At 44.9% G+C, this 14196-nt stretch overlaps 1 pseudogene; it reads right to left on the reverse strand.

The window, feature by feature from the left end:
• The window catches only part of LOC129734640 (ankyrin repeat domain-containing protein 26-like), a 55559-nt pseudogene that overhangs the window by 618 nt on the left and 40745 nt on the right, over positions 1-14196 (reverse strand).

The raw sequence follows: 14196 nt of genomic DNA on the forward strand, positions 1-14196 counted from the left end.
CTGTTTTCCTTGAATGTTCAAAGCAGTGATTTATTGGAACTCTGCTCCTAAAAACCAGCTTCTGCCTTCTCTGTGACAAACTTAAAAAGAATCCGCCGGTGAAAACGCAAACACCTTTGCAATGCAGTCAGGCCAGGACAAGTCTCCTAGCCTGGCACTTTCTTTGAGGGGCGTCTTTGTAACTCACCCTGGCAAAACCCTCTTTCCTCCACAAAAACACATACTCAATTGACGCAAGCCCACCTTTACTGTTCTTCTCCAGCCACGTTTTTCAGACAAGGTCCTGAAACCAAGCGCACTCTATGACACCTAGCAGACGCACAGTCAGGTTCAAAATGCACACGGATGAAATGCAACGGCTTTGTGTCCATTCGGACACATGGAACGAGCTGTGAAGCTACAGCTGAACACTCTCTGTATTACCAAAAGCATGCAGGAACAGAAGGAAATTCTCGCAGGGGCTACCTGCTTTGAAATAGCACCAGTCACTGCAAAGCAAAGCAGTGACTCTGGAGGAACGACTACCCTGAAATAGGTGGAATTCCTCTTTGGACACCTGGCTTCATCATGCTATGTGTTAAAAGCATTCAACTCATCTTATGTTTGCCTAAGTGCTACTAAATAATTTTTTCCTAAAGAAAGGGTATCTTTCATCACTGATTCTATTTTCCTTGCTTATTCAAAAAAAGACTGCAACATCTAAGCTACAAATACAAGCAATGAATAAGAAACAGCAAAAATCAAGGTCCAACAGCAGAGAATGTGCACGGTATGATTTAGTGCGGAATGCAACTGATGCACATGGAAGAAGCAGTGATGGCTGAAGTCTATAAACATCTTCTCTCAGGGCTTCTTTTACGTTTGATGCTTGTGCTCAAGGATTCACTCTAGAAAAACGTGACTTCAGCTTAAGCCAAGAGCCACTCGTGTAGAGGAAGTGGGTTAGTTTTCTCTGCACTTGTCTTTTTCAGGCAACTGCATAACATTCTACACAATCTTTTGGTAAGCAGGAAGTTTTCACATTCAAGTCTAAACTGGAAAGCTAGCAGAAAAACCTCCCTGTGCTTAGCACAGGAACTTGACAGCTTTCAAGCCATTATGTTCAAGAGTTAGGAACACTCCTCTTTTTCCTTAAAAATGCCCCTAACATAGCGACACATTACCTTGTTTAAGTTCTTTAGCGATTCTTTCATCTAGTTCCTGCCGTACCTAGAATTATACAGAAAATATAGTTAATATTTTAACAGTTACGTTTTTCTAACGTTAAACTTCTAAAACATTCTTAAAACCCACACATAATGAGAGAAAACCTAAAAATATAATTCCAAATAGACACATCTTGGTTTGGGGTTTGATTTCTACTGAAGAGAAACTTTTGGTCAGTCGGGCTGCAGCTGCCTCATTGCTCAGCAACGTTAACAAAACAATTTGTAACTCGCCAGCTGGATTATTACTGGGCATTTAACAAAATACACAGGAAGAAAGCAAGAAAGCCTAGCGCAGTTATTGCGGTGAAGGTATGGCTGAAGTTTATCATCAAACACACGAACAGAACGTCAGCTACACGCCGAGATATGTACAGATGCCACCCACAGGGACAAATCAGCCAGTTGAGGCTGGCTTCTGCAACTTCACAGAGAGAAGGGCTGCACCAGCAGCTGCTGCAGGATTGACATACACCATTTGTATAGAAAAAAGCGTGTGCCAATATTCTTCTTTTCTCCACCTTAAGATGGGAAATTGAAAGAGCTCCTACAGATGATGCCAAAACTTTTATTGTTATTGCAAATACCATGACACACATTTATAAAAATATAAAAGCACACACAATTTTTTCTTGCAAACTGTGTACTAAGACAGACAACCGCAGCTACAGCTTCTACGCAGCGAGTGCTGTGGGGTTTATTATGTAGCTGGAATCAGCCTGGATCACTGCAAAGGAGCACTTACGCCTCTTCTCCCCTAGAAAGTGGGTATTGTTACCAATTAAGTTATTCTCACTTATGATTCTGCCTTCAGAAGCCTTCACAAGAAGGAATCACATCTCTTAAATTAAGAGTCACAGTCCAAGCGCTATATGCTGTTGTTTACATTTGATGATACTTGCTACTCCTACATTTTTCCCATCAAATTTGTGACACACAGGAGTGAATTTCCAAACGGATACCATACAGCTTCCAGGGCTACGATGGCCATGAAGATGCTGCAGGGCTTGGACCTTGTGAGCTCTATGGAGAGGCTGAGAGCTGCAACTGTTTCTTTACTGGAGAACAGGAAAGCTCAGGGGGACCTTATCTATGTGTATAAGTACCTGGTGGGGGGAGTACAGAAGATGGAGCCAGACTCTTCTCAGCGGTGCCAAGCAAAAGAACGGGAGGAGAATAGGCACAAATCCAGATAGAGGAAATTTTAACATAAGGATTTTTATAATTATTATTTCTTAAAAAATTGTAAGCATGGACAGCCACTGGAACGAGTTGCCCAGAAAAGGTTGTGGCGTGTCCATCCTTGGAGCTGTATAACACCTGGCTGGACAGAACAGTGAGAAACCTGCTACGGCTGACCCTGCTTTGAGCAGGGGTGACGCTGGACTAGATCATCGCTAGAGGCCCCTTCCCCTCACTCCTTCTGCGACTCTCTTGATTTTAGTACTGAATTCCTGGGGGAAGAACCATTTATTTTATGAAATGAGCAGACCCACCTAGCAGCGTAACAACAACAACAAGAACGGAAACACTGCACAGGGTACTCAACAGGACACAGAGAGCAAGAGCCTCAGGAAGGAAACCACTCTGCTTACCCTCACAAGAGGAGCAGAAACAGGCAGTAACTGCAAGGGTCAAAGGAGCGGGGCTGTAAACCAGCGAAGCGGAGGGAAGGGCTCTCTCTCCAGGAACACAGCGAAAGCTGGGACCAAATTCACCGGATCCTGCAGGAGAAGCACCCCTCCGTGATACTTCATTGAAATACTCTGTGCCAACAGAGCCGCATGAACAATGGAAAAGGACCCCCCAAATCTCTAATTGTTTTCCAGCAGGTACAAGCAGAAGCAAAATCCCGGACGAGACACAGGTAACAGAGAAAAGCAGGAAAACTAATGCCTAGACCAAAATACGGCCCAAAGCCAGGACCAATCCCAAGCAAATAAGTAGCAGTTGAGGTGTTAGAAGAAACCACTTTCCCTCGTTTCTGGAGTCTTCACAATGACTAAAAGGTCCACAGGACTCTCCGCAACATGTACGAATCAATCAAGAGAAGAAAAAGATCTTGTTTTCCTCTTATTCATTCCATCAACGTCTTTGTGATTCTCATCCGTGTCTGAGGGAAGAGAAACAGGCGGAAATAAAGCCAACACGCTGATTTCTGACAAGGGAATGAATGAAGAGCCAGGCAAAATACACCTCCGAGGACCTTAACTTGCCTCCACTTTTCTCCTTCTCCCCAAACCCCTGGGAAAGGCATCACAGCCGAGTGTCCCAAACCTCCTGAGCAGGTACTTCTCACCTCACTGCACACCTCTTCAGGCGGTAACACACCAGGTGTTCATTTGCAGCAGGCACCTTCTCAACAGTTCTTTTTCAGAAAGTGGGGTTGACTTACTACTTATCCACACAGGCTGCTTTAGCGCAGAGTAAGCTGGGTCCTGTAAGACTCCGTGAGATGATGCTCAACTTCAGAACAGTACTGGTACTCCAGACACAACTGTTGTGACCACCAAGAACTTTTTGAATACCAGAACTGGCAAGGAGGGTAAACCAGCCTACTCCCAGAGCTCAAAGAAGTTCCATTGTAACAGATTAAATCCATAGACTATCATCTCACAGATGGTTAACTACCACAGAAGCCATTGCATTACAAACACATAAAGCAGAGAAGTCCCCTGCAGCAGTCATTCTTTCCCTTGGGCAAACTAAAGTTCAAAATATGCGCAGTGTTAGGAAAATGTGAATACATCAGTAAGTTTTAATCAAAACCTAAGAGCATAAATAGACAACATTTCCAGTATAAAAAAATACCACCCAATATTAAACAATGCTGGCTGCAAACCCTGCCATGTATCTGGCTGCAGAGAAGAGAGAGACGGGCAGGTTTTTGATGAAGGAGCTGAAGAAGAAAGAAAAATGGCCTTAAGTTCACAGGTCTTCAGCGAGAAACAAGAACGTGGCCTACATGTAAATGAAGAAAGTAAAAAAGCTAACAACAAAGACTGCTACAAGAGTGCAGAAAGCCAAATCAGAAACGGAACAGAAATTGAAAGATGAAGTAGGAAGCAGACATTTCCCTTCCCACATTAAACTGGTTTCATTTACCCACCGATTCACCCTGGTTGCAGAGTTCACTGCTCTTGTCTGTCAAGACACCCATGTTCATTTTCACCAGCCTTTGGCACAGCTCTTAGGATTTAAGCTTGACATTTGTTAAACCTAACAACAGGACTCCAGTCCCAAAACCTCCTTGCAGCACTTGCAGGAGACATTCCTTGCCTTAGGACTAAGGGAGCAGGTCTGAAATACTGAATTGCTAGTTGCTACGGTCACTGTCTAATGACATGCACAGAATTTGTCAAGTACTTGTAATTTATTCCACATCACTGAAGCTCTAATAAAAATAAAAACCACCAAAAAAACCTGAAGACATTTGCATGGGATTGGGATTCTGCTGGTTAATAAGCTTGTGCCAATATGAACTTTTTGGTATTTTTAAAGATCCTTTTGCACTTCAAGGTGATTCTTTTCTGTCGCGTATATATTTGATAAAGGGGAAGGGGCTATACTGTAATGGAACACATTTCTTTATGCTTTTTTAAGAATAACATGCTCTGTTTTTGCTGAACTTGCGACATGACCATCTTCAACATGTACGGCTCTATGTGTAATCACTGATAGTCATGCCTCATGTTTAGGAAAACGGTGCAATCTTTCAAGCCTTTGAACACCAAATTCCTTAGTTAAGTCTAAAGAAGAAACTGTGTCCACTTGCTAGTGGAGCACTCCTTCCTCTTGTCAGCATCATTTACCAGTGTTTCTTCCAGCAGCTGCAGGACCAATGAACACCATCATTCTGAATAATAGCAGTGTGAACTATTTTCACCTCTTTGCCCCTGAAGCTATTTCAAAGCTTCTGCACAAACGAAATGTACACAAACATCTTCCTCTTCAGAATGGCTGGCATGTTCCCTACTTCCAATAGCCCTTCTCACCTTGAGGAAGCTACTACAAGGAACACCAAATCTGCAGAGAGCTTTGACTAAAAAAAGCGGTGCAAAAGGACTGCCTGAGGCACACTGCAATTTCAGCTTCTTAACTCCCTGTCATCTAGAGCTTCAGTGGCAGAAGCATTTGTCATCTCCAGCCAAGGCAGCACTGCGCATCCTGAATTTAAAGGCAAGGCAAATTCTGTAGAAGGGAACCAGGTTAGTGGGAAAACAAAGCTGAGGCATAACTGAAGTAAACAGTGAAGTGAAGAAAAGGCTTGGAGTCTAGAGAAATTCTTCTGCTTTGAAACAGTCTGGTGAACAGACAGAATACTAGGCAGCACAACCAGCAAAGCATTTCAAAGTAGACTAACACTATAATCTCTGATTTCTTCCCTCATGCTCCAACTTGCCTCCTGAATGGCACGGGACCCCTGTGGAAATGACTGCACAGACTGTGCATCTGGTGATTTTGCATTTGGAAACTGATTGAGATTTGCCACCCATTATTGTATGCAGAGGGATACATGCAGTTTTTCCCTTTTGTTACTTCCTGACTTCAAAGTCTTACGTTCCAATTCAATCCTCTTTTCTCAGATGCATGCTATGCACGTGACATACTGCACCCGACTGAGAAAAATTAAGCCCGCAGTTCTAAGCGAAATACTCACTTAGATGCACGCCCTCCAGCAACTACTGCACCTCTGAGAACTCAGTTCCTTTCTTCTGAAGGACTCCAGAGAAGATCAGGTTTTAAGACTTCCCTGAATACACTGAACGTCAGGTGACTTGAGGCTACAAGCAGCGCCACTACAATTAGTCTCAGTTGTTCCCCAACTGGTGATTACAGGAAGAAATATCATAAAGAGATGTGCAGCTGGATTTAGTAACAGGGAGGTTATTCTTTTTTTCCTGTTTCTTCTTCAAAAAAAGAAACCACAACTGTTAAACCCTTTTCTTTTAAACTAGGACAGCTTTTTTCCTAGAAGCGGGATGGTTTCCTCCTTTGCCTTTTTCTTCTTGTAACATCTCGCTCCCATCTCTCTCTCATTTTCCCCTGCCCTCACTTGCTCCCTGCTCCCTGTCCCTCTTGTTCCCTTGTCCTGGCTTTCTCCTTACTTCAGTTTTGCAGTGGATCCCTGAATTTTGCCTCCTTTCTGCTGCTTGCGTGCCGAATAATCCCTGCAGATGGTACAGTACTAATTGCCTCCCATGTTCTTTATGCAGCGTTATGTCCACCCCTCTGACACAAAAACCACATTCGCAACGATACAGAAAAGTTCATCTCTAACTGCCGCTGCTACGCACTACCTACACACCGCTTTGTCCATTTTTGTTTTGTTGTTTGGTTTGGTTTTTTCTTTTTCTTAAACCAGGCACAGTATGCAGACACGCTATTTAAATGGATTCTTTCCAGTGTAGGTGGGACCAGCGAACCGAGACAGACTTAAAAGTGAGCGAATGCTTCTCACATCCATTCAACAACAGAATATGCGAGGGACAGACACTGACTGAACAGGCAAGCTTGCCCATGCCTCAGTCCTATGCTAGGTGGGAAACTGATTACAACGACTGACATCTGGTTTCCAACTCTCATGATATCACGTTTACCATTCTGTGAGGGATGTGCTATCATGCTGACTGCTAATTACAGGGCATACTTTGACCAGAGGTACGCAGAGGTTGCAGCTTTTGTACAAAATCAGAAAGCTCTGTAGACTTCCTGAGGAGCAGTTACATATAACACCACATAGCAGGACCCCCCAAAACAAATGCCTCCTATGCACAGCATACGTCCCGCACTCCAGTGAGAAGTTACGTGTCCTGTTCATGCCATCCTACTTTTGAAGCATCCCTTTGTTGGTATTGCACTAAAACAAGTTCCGGTGAAGAAACTGCTAAAATGAAGATCAGGGAAGAAGGAAAAGGTGTCTCAAACAAAGATGTCTGATGGGATTTTGCACTCATCATGAAGTTAGCTGTTTTAAAAAAGGTCATCCACAGAATGGCTTGGGTTGGAAGGGACCTTAAAGATCATCCAGTTCCAGCCCCCCTGCCATGGGCAGGGACACCTTCCACTAGACCGGGTTGCTCCAAGCGCCACCCAGCCTGGCCTTGAGCACTGCCAGGGATGGGGCATCGGCACTAAATTTTACTGAAGAGCTTATTTGGCAGCTTCCTATGCCACAGTATTCTTTATCACAGTTTCTCTTGCAAAAGAATGTTGTTACGCAGTCCATCATTTAGATCTCAGTATTTTTTGGTCTTTGAGCACTTCTGGAAATTTGTATAACCCTGATGACCAAAAGTCTTCGTTTCTACCACCTAGTTGTGTACTGTTTTGATGAGCAATTTGGTTTGGCATATTAGAGCATATGGTTTGGAACTAGAAATGGATTCTAACTTTAGACTGAAAAGCACAACCTTGCTTACAGATACTCTTCAACACTAGTTGAGAACAGTATTTAAAAACGCTTACCTTAGCCACATAGGCTTCAACTCTGTTTCTTGATGGTAACGTATTCCCGGTCGGGGTTAGGAAGCTTCCTCCTAGATTTAGACTTCTATTCAGTGCCGGATTGTTGCTAATATGTCCCAGTTCAGTTGAATACAGAACTGGACCACTGACAGTGCTGCTTGCAATTAAAGGTTTGCTTCTATGGCACTCCTGAAGGAGCTCAGCGTTGGCTTCTGCTAGTCTCTCATTAGCTCTGAAACATTCAGAAGCATACAAAGAATTATCTTTGGTAATAACACTTCCACAAAGTTACCCTCCAGGTCTTTGACTATTATCTGACTTCGGAAAGTGGAAGGGATTAAGAGAGTCCAAAAAAATCTCCATAACTGGATCTGGGGGTTTTCTGGAGAGCCTATTTCTAAGTAGTCACTCTACCTGCAAGAAGCAGCAAGAGTTAACCAATACTTTGGACTTCTCAGCATTAAGGCCTCAAAGCAGTCTGTGCACACCGTGGGTTTACATAGCTTTTTCTGAAAGGTACATCACCTGCGTAAGAACTCTGGGCTACCCTTCCCTTCCCAAAGAAAGCTGAAACCTATGACATGCTGCTAAAACGGAAGCCAAAAGATTTTTGTTGTTCTTCTTCGTAGCATCAAATGCCGTTCTCTGAAGGGCCTATCCTTATTCAAGCAGTAAAGGACGTGACATTCTCTTTTCTGCCATACTTAGAAGAAGCAGCGGAGATTAGAGACTGGCAAAAAGGCTGCCTGTTAAAACAAACTCAACTTCAAAAATATCCTATTAACGCCCATGATCGGTGGTGTTACTGCTGGAACACTGAAGAGAAGCGAAAATAGTTCCAATGAACAGGGGGGAGCCTTAAGGTACTTTCATCACAAATATGCTACCTTATGCATAATGCTGACCAGATGTAGAAAAGGTATTTAATGAAGAAAACTGCTTGAGGAAAAAGTAGTATCTTATTATCACCCCAAAAGAGCAGGGACTTACCTTTCCAGTTTTTTTGCTAGGCACCTTCCATTTTTAACTTCCTCCAGATACAGGTCTTTGTACTTTTCCACTTCTGCCTGTGCGGATTCTTTTTGAAAAGTACTGTCTCGCTGGGTATTTTTTATCCTGTCTAATTCACGTTCGAGGTCTCCAATTCTCTGTTCTAGCTGGCTTGTCAGCAAAGCATGATGACTGGCTCTGATTTGTTCTAATCTGTCCTGGGAGGCTGCCTGCATCTGAAGTAGATACACACTTTCAACCACCGCAAAGAAAAAGAGAACTCTCCTCGCCAGTCAATTGCACGTACCCAGTTTCAAGGGCCCAGCTCTATTCAGCGAGGCAACTGTGCCTCCTCACTGCCATCAGCGACCAGGGCAGAACCCTGGAACTACCACACTGAATGATTCTTTTCATTCAGAAAGAACCCCCATCTTAGCACTATTACTCATCAAAGCTACTGATGAAGAAACACTATCTCTGTAGGACAGGGCATAGCATTCCTCAAAGAAATTATGGAGATGCCGCACCCCCACCCCCCACCCTGCAGCTTTGGTGACTTCTTTTCTGAGCGTTGCCCCTTGTGCAATGACTAAGGAAGATGCGTATGCCTGGCTGTGACAACTCTAAGTTGCAATACCCATTCAAGGATAGACAATGAGAACAAGACCAGTGGACAGTGATACCCCTCCAAGAACTGCAAAATGAAATTCTACCTTGGCAAGTTTTTGATTCAGGGCCTGCAGGCACACTGCACGCACATGAAAGCGTCTTGCCCAACCATATTCCCTTCTCCCACTGCCCTTCAGGAAAAACAGAAGTACAGCGTAACACATGGAATCAGGCACCACCCCCCGCCCCTAAAAATGACAACCAAAACAGAAGTCTATAACAGACACACATAAGAAATGAACTTACCTGCAAAATCAGATTGACTTCTTGCCGTTTTTGTCTTATTTCTTGTTCAGCTCACTCTTCCACCTCTCTTTTGGATTGTTCTATTTGGCTGCGATCCACCATGTTAGTCTCCATATGGTGTTTGAGATTAGCCACCTCTTCTTTCAGCTGGCTTTTGCTCTTCTCCAGTTTTTCATGGTTCCCACGCATGGTGGACAACTCCTCTCGCAAATCATGATTTTGTGCTTCTAGCTGCATGCCTTTTTTAGGCTCTATCTCCAGCTGCTGGGAAAGTTCATCAACCTGTAGACAGGAAAGGGGAAAAAACCAGGGAACTCAGAGGGATCTAAAATTAGTCAAATCTGTGAAAATTGGTAAAGGAGTTGGCCATCAAGACTATTTATCACAAAAGTGAAACCAGGCTCTTCTTTTAAAACAAGAACAGCTTTCACATAATTTCTGACAGCATTCCTCAGGTTCCCATCCTTCCTCAGTTCTGCAGTGGGTCACGGACCGAGAGGTACCAAACCAGCGGCATGACACCCGCAGGGCTAGGCTGAAAAGCACCAGGGCTATTCTTCTGCGAGGTGTTCATACGATCATAGGAAATCAAACACACCCATACCCAGTTACATCACAGCCACATTCTGGTTTCATCAGAAAAAGAACCATGTGTCACGCTTCAGAGGAATTATCACATGCTGTCACACGGTCAAAGCTTTGTCACAGAACTGACAAGGCAAGAAACGGGTACCCTTCTCTTCCATTACGCTAAACGATCTGGAAGTAGCAGTTCAGAACACCGCTTTTGCAGCAGTGGTGGCAGAAGACAGTCTCTTTAGGTCAAAGCTGCAGTTTGTTTTCAAAAGATTTCCAGGAAATATCAGACTTCCCATAGGTCCCAATGGTCAACTACAGCTCTATCCCCTTCTTTCCCCCTCCAGAAACATCCATCGTCTATACCTATTAACCATAAAACATGATATCCCATCATCTTTTATTTTTAAAAAAGTGGGGGAAACCAGCAGAGTCAACACTTGAAAGTCTCTAAAATACGTAGAAACTTTACACTTATTTAAAATTGCCCAAACGTAATTCCATTCCCTGTCATTCAAAATAACTCTTCCAACAGGAACACAAATATGCTGCTAACCTGTGAACTAAAAATGAGCCACTGTCAAGGCAGTCGACTCGTTCTACAATAATATCTTCTAAAAAGGAGCATAACTTTGAAACACAGCTATCTCAGTAATGAGCGGAGAAGCAGCTAAAAGGTCACATGCTACCGAACGGCCAGAGCAATGCAGGAGCGGGCTGGAAACTAGGACCACGCGTGGCAATCGGTTAGCTGAGGGGAATGTGCTCGAGCTTGTCTAGACAACAATTAACATGATGAGGCATGTTTGCAGAGCACAGGGGAGTGGGAGACGGATGGCGCCAAGGAAAGGTAACACCTTGCTGTTAATTGCTGGTAGTTAACCACCAATCAGGGATTGCCTAGTATGCAAGGCTTAGCTTCAAGAACCAATTAGTTTGAAACGCGCAGCTTCTGAAAGTGTATAAAAACGTGTGCTTCTGTACAATAAATTGACATTTGCTTGCATCAAGCTGCGTCCCGTCTCTTCATTCGCCGCAGAGCAACCTCAAAACCATTTGTGGGTCTCTAAGACCAGGAAAGACGGACTGAGTCAGCTACTAGTAAGCAACAAGCTACAGGGTTTCTTCCGCACCACCTCACACTGCATTGTGCCCTGGGAAGCAAAGACACCATTCCGAAAAGCAAACCCCCACCTGCCTCCTGCTCAACTCGTGCCCGAGACAGGCTTCAGGGGGTGACCTTGGGCAAGGCCAACTGCACAGAGCTGTTCCGAGTGATGGTGGCGTTACTCCCCTCTCTTCCGAGAGGGAATGCATCCGTCGGAGCCCGACGATGCTGCCACGGCCTCAAGCTGCAGCCAGGCCTGTGCTGGGCCTTCACTGCTCTCAGCCCTGACCCTCACCCATGGACGTGACGGCCCAGTAGGACTGCAGACCTGCCCATCCCTATGGACCGGCCTGGTGATCTGCACTCTTGGCGCACTCTGCTTACTGTCCCCAGAACTGTCCCCAGAACTCTTCTGCTCTTCTTGGTGAGGGCCTGTGGGGCTGATCCCTGGCCTGTGTGGTCACAGACCCTGCCAGCCTTGCTGTGGCTCTTGCTTTGCCCTTCCTCTGCAGGACAGCCTACCCCTGATGTGCCCTCGCAGATACTGCTGTGTACGTAACACTTCCGTCTTTACCCCTAAGAGCTACATCAGTATTACAGTCGCCTACTACTGTGACCATAGAAGGAACATCAAAAAACAGCCAAATAATTTCAGAAATACAGCCAAGAAAAAAAGTCAACAATATGAAAAGAAGTATAAAGAAAGAACAAAGGTTTCACAAGAAAAAACACCACAATAACCCAAACAAAATAAAGCTCACCTTTGTTCTTAATCTGCCAATTTCATTGACCACTTCAGAATACCTGCTCTTCATTTCTCCCTGCAAATTAAGCTGGGACAGTCCCCCTCTCTCCTCATACACCCTTAGTTCCTTCGTAGCTCTGCTCAGCAGCCTCTTCAACCTGCACAGCAAACTAGTCATGAAAACAATGAAGCAAAGGAACAAAACTGGACTTTTTCACATACTCTCATGTAAACAGCACAGACACAGCTTGCTTCATCTTTAACGTGCTTGACACACCAGGAATTACCAGGAAAAACCAGTATTCCTGTGCCACATACACTTGGAGAGTCCAGATTTCACCTGAAAAGAGGAATGAAAGACTCCCTTTTTCCCCAGGAGAACTGCAGGGCAACCTGCACCTGCAGTTGTTTTGGCAGCTAGTGAAAACTAGGGGCTGGTGTACAGAAGTACCTTGCAAGAACTAACACGAGGCCGGCATCTGCTCACAGTTAGGTACACCTATTTTTACACTAAAGTTTAATAAAACATGACTTCTACGCAGGGATACCTCTTCACCACGCTAAAAAGCCGTCCCTCTTACAGTCTTTCTGCAGATCGAGGTTTCTTTTCATTTCTTGGGCCAGACGTAGTTCAGCTGGGCGTTTCAACTCTACCAGCTTCTTCACTTCCTTTCTTTCACTCTCACATCTTTCTTTTCTCTTTTGAAAGTGTATCACACAAACAGAGCACAGGAAAAATACCTACGTACAGTCTGTGCATCTAGCGCTCTCCACAGAGAAGCTGCCGGACGTCTCTATCCGTTAGCCACGTTCCACAGAATGCCCCGGGACGGAATTCCTGAGGATCCCTTCAGGTTTCACATCAAACAGACCAATACGTAACTACAGAAACAGATGCCCTCGCTGAAGCAAAGGCCATCCTCTTCTAGACATAACAGGTGGAAAAGATGCTGGAGAACACTTTTGGCAGTGCCTCTGCTCATAGTAGGGATTACGTAGGTATGCACTTCATGGGAGAACATGGATCCATCCAAAGCTTTCATGGGATCTTCCAGCAACCAGCAGGCAGGGGCTTGTGGAGGAATCTGATCTTTTGGAGTTCTTCAACATTTTATTCCCCTCGGCCATTACCTCCACCTCTTCTGTGTGGGCATTTACTTAGCCACATGCTGGTTTTCCTCCTCTTGGTGTTTTCTCAGCCACACCAGAGGAGAGCTGGCAGCTGTTTTGACTTTGTACTTCCATTTTCCCTCTACAGAAAAGGAGAAAAGGGGAAGGCTGTCCCTTGGCAACTGGCAGGCGCTGCTTGTTTCCCAAGCACTCGTTCATTTACCCAGCATTCCTTCAGTATGTTTTTCTGCAAGGCTTTTAAGCTCCCGCTACGCTGAAAACATACAGCAGCTCCTCCACACACGCACTGGAAACATCAAGCATTTTAAACCTGCCCAGAAACCAAGGGGTCAGAAGATGACCACACAAAATCCAAGGAAGAACTGGGAACTGTGGCCTTGCTCGATGTGCTCAACTGATAGCAAACCACACTGGGAACTCTTCCCAACAGAGCCACTCCAGAACTTACACAAGGATACCCATCTAGCTTTTATTTGCTTCCTCCATGACCCCCAAACGAAAAGGTACTCGCAGCCTGAATGGCAGGGATAACAGAAAACAATGATACGTAAGAACCTGACCAGAAGGTGCATGTGGTTCTCCTGGGTATTGGCTCGGTGCCTGGAGAATTTTCTGGGCTCACCTGTTGCAACAGTTCAGCCTTCTCCTCGTCCAGCTGAGCAACGCGCTCTTCAAGGTGGGATCTTGACTTCAAGTGCTCCTCCCACGTGCTGTGCAAGTCCTTGGATGTCAGAGCCAGCATGTTCTGCTTCTGCGTCTGTGAAAGCAACAGTGGCAGAAGAAAAAGTAAGGTGGCCGGAAAAGACAAGAGCGCAGGAGAATGCAGTAACTTACACAGAAACAGGCCTAAGCTCTCCTCTCCCCATCCAAGACCTATGGCCAAGGTTGGTGTGGAGTGTAAAACACACCTTAGGAACCATAACCAAGAACAGCAGCTGGAGCTGGTGGGAAGAAGGAATACTCTAGAAGCGACAGGATGAGGTTACAACTTTGGGGGATAAGATGACATGCACACACACACAGAATCACCCTACAGCTTTCCTGCAAAGCTCCTCTGG

This window comes from Falco cherrug, chromosome W (assembly GCF_023634085.1).
Source record: "Falco cherrug isolate bFalChe1 chromosome W, bFalChe1.pri, whole genome shotgun sequence".
Classification (NCBI taxonomy): Eukaryota; Metazoa; Chordata; class Aves; order Falconiformes; family Falconidae; genus Falco; species Falco cherrug.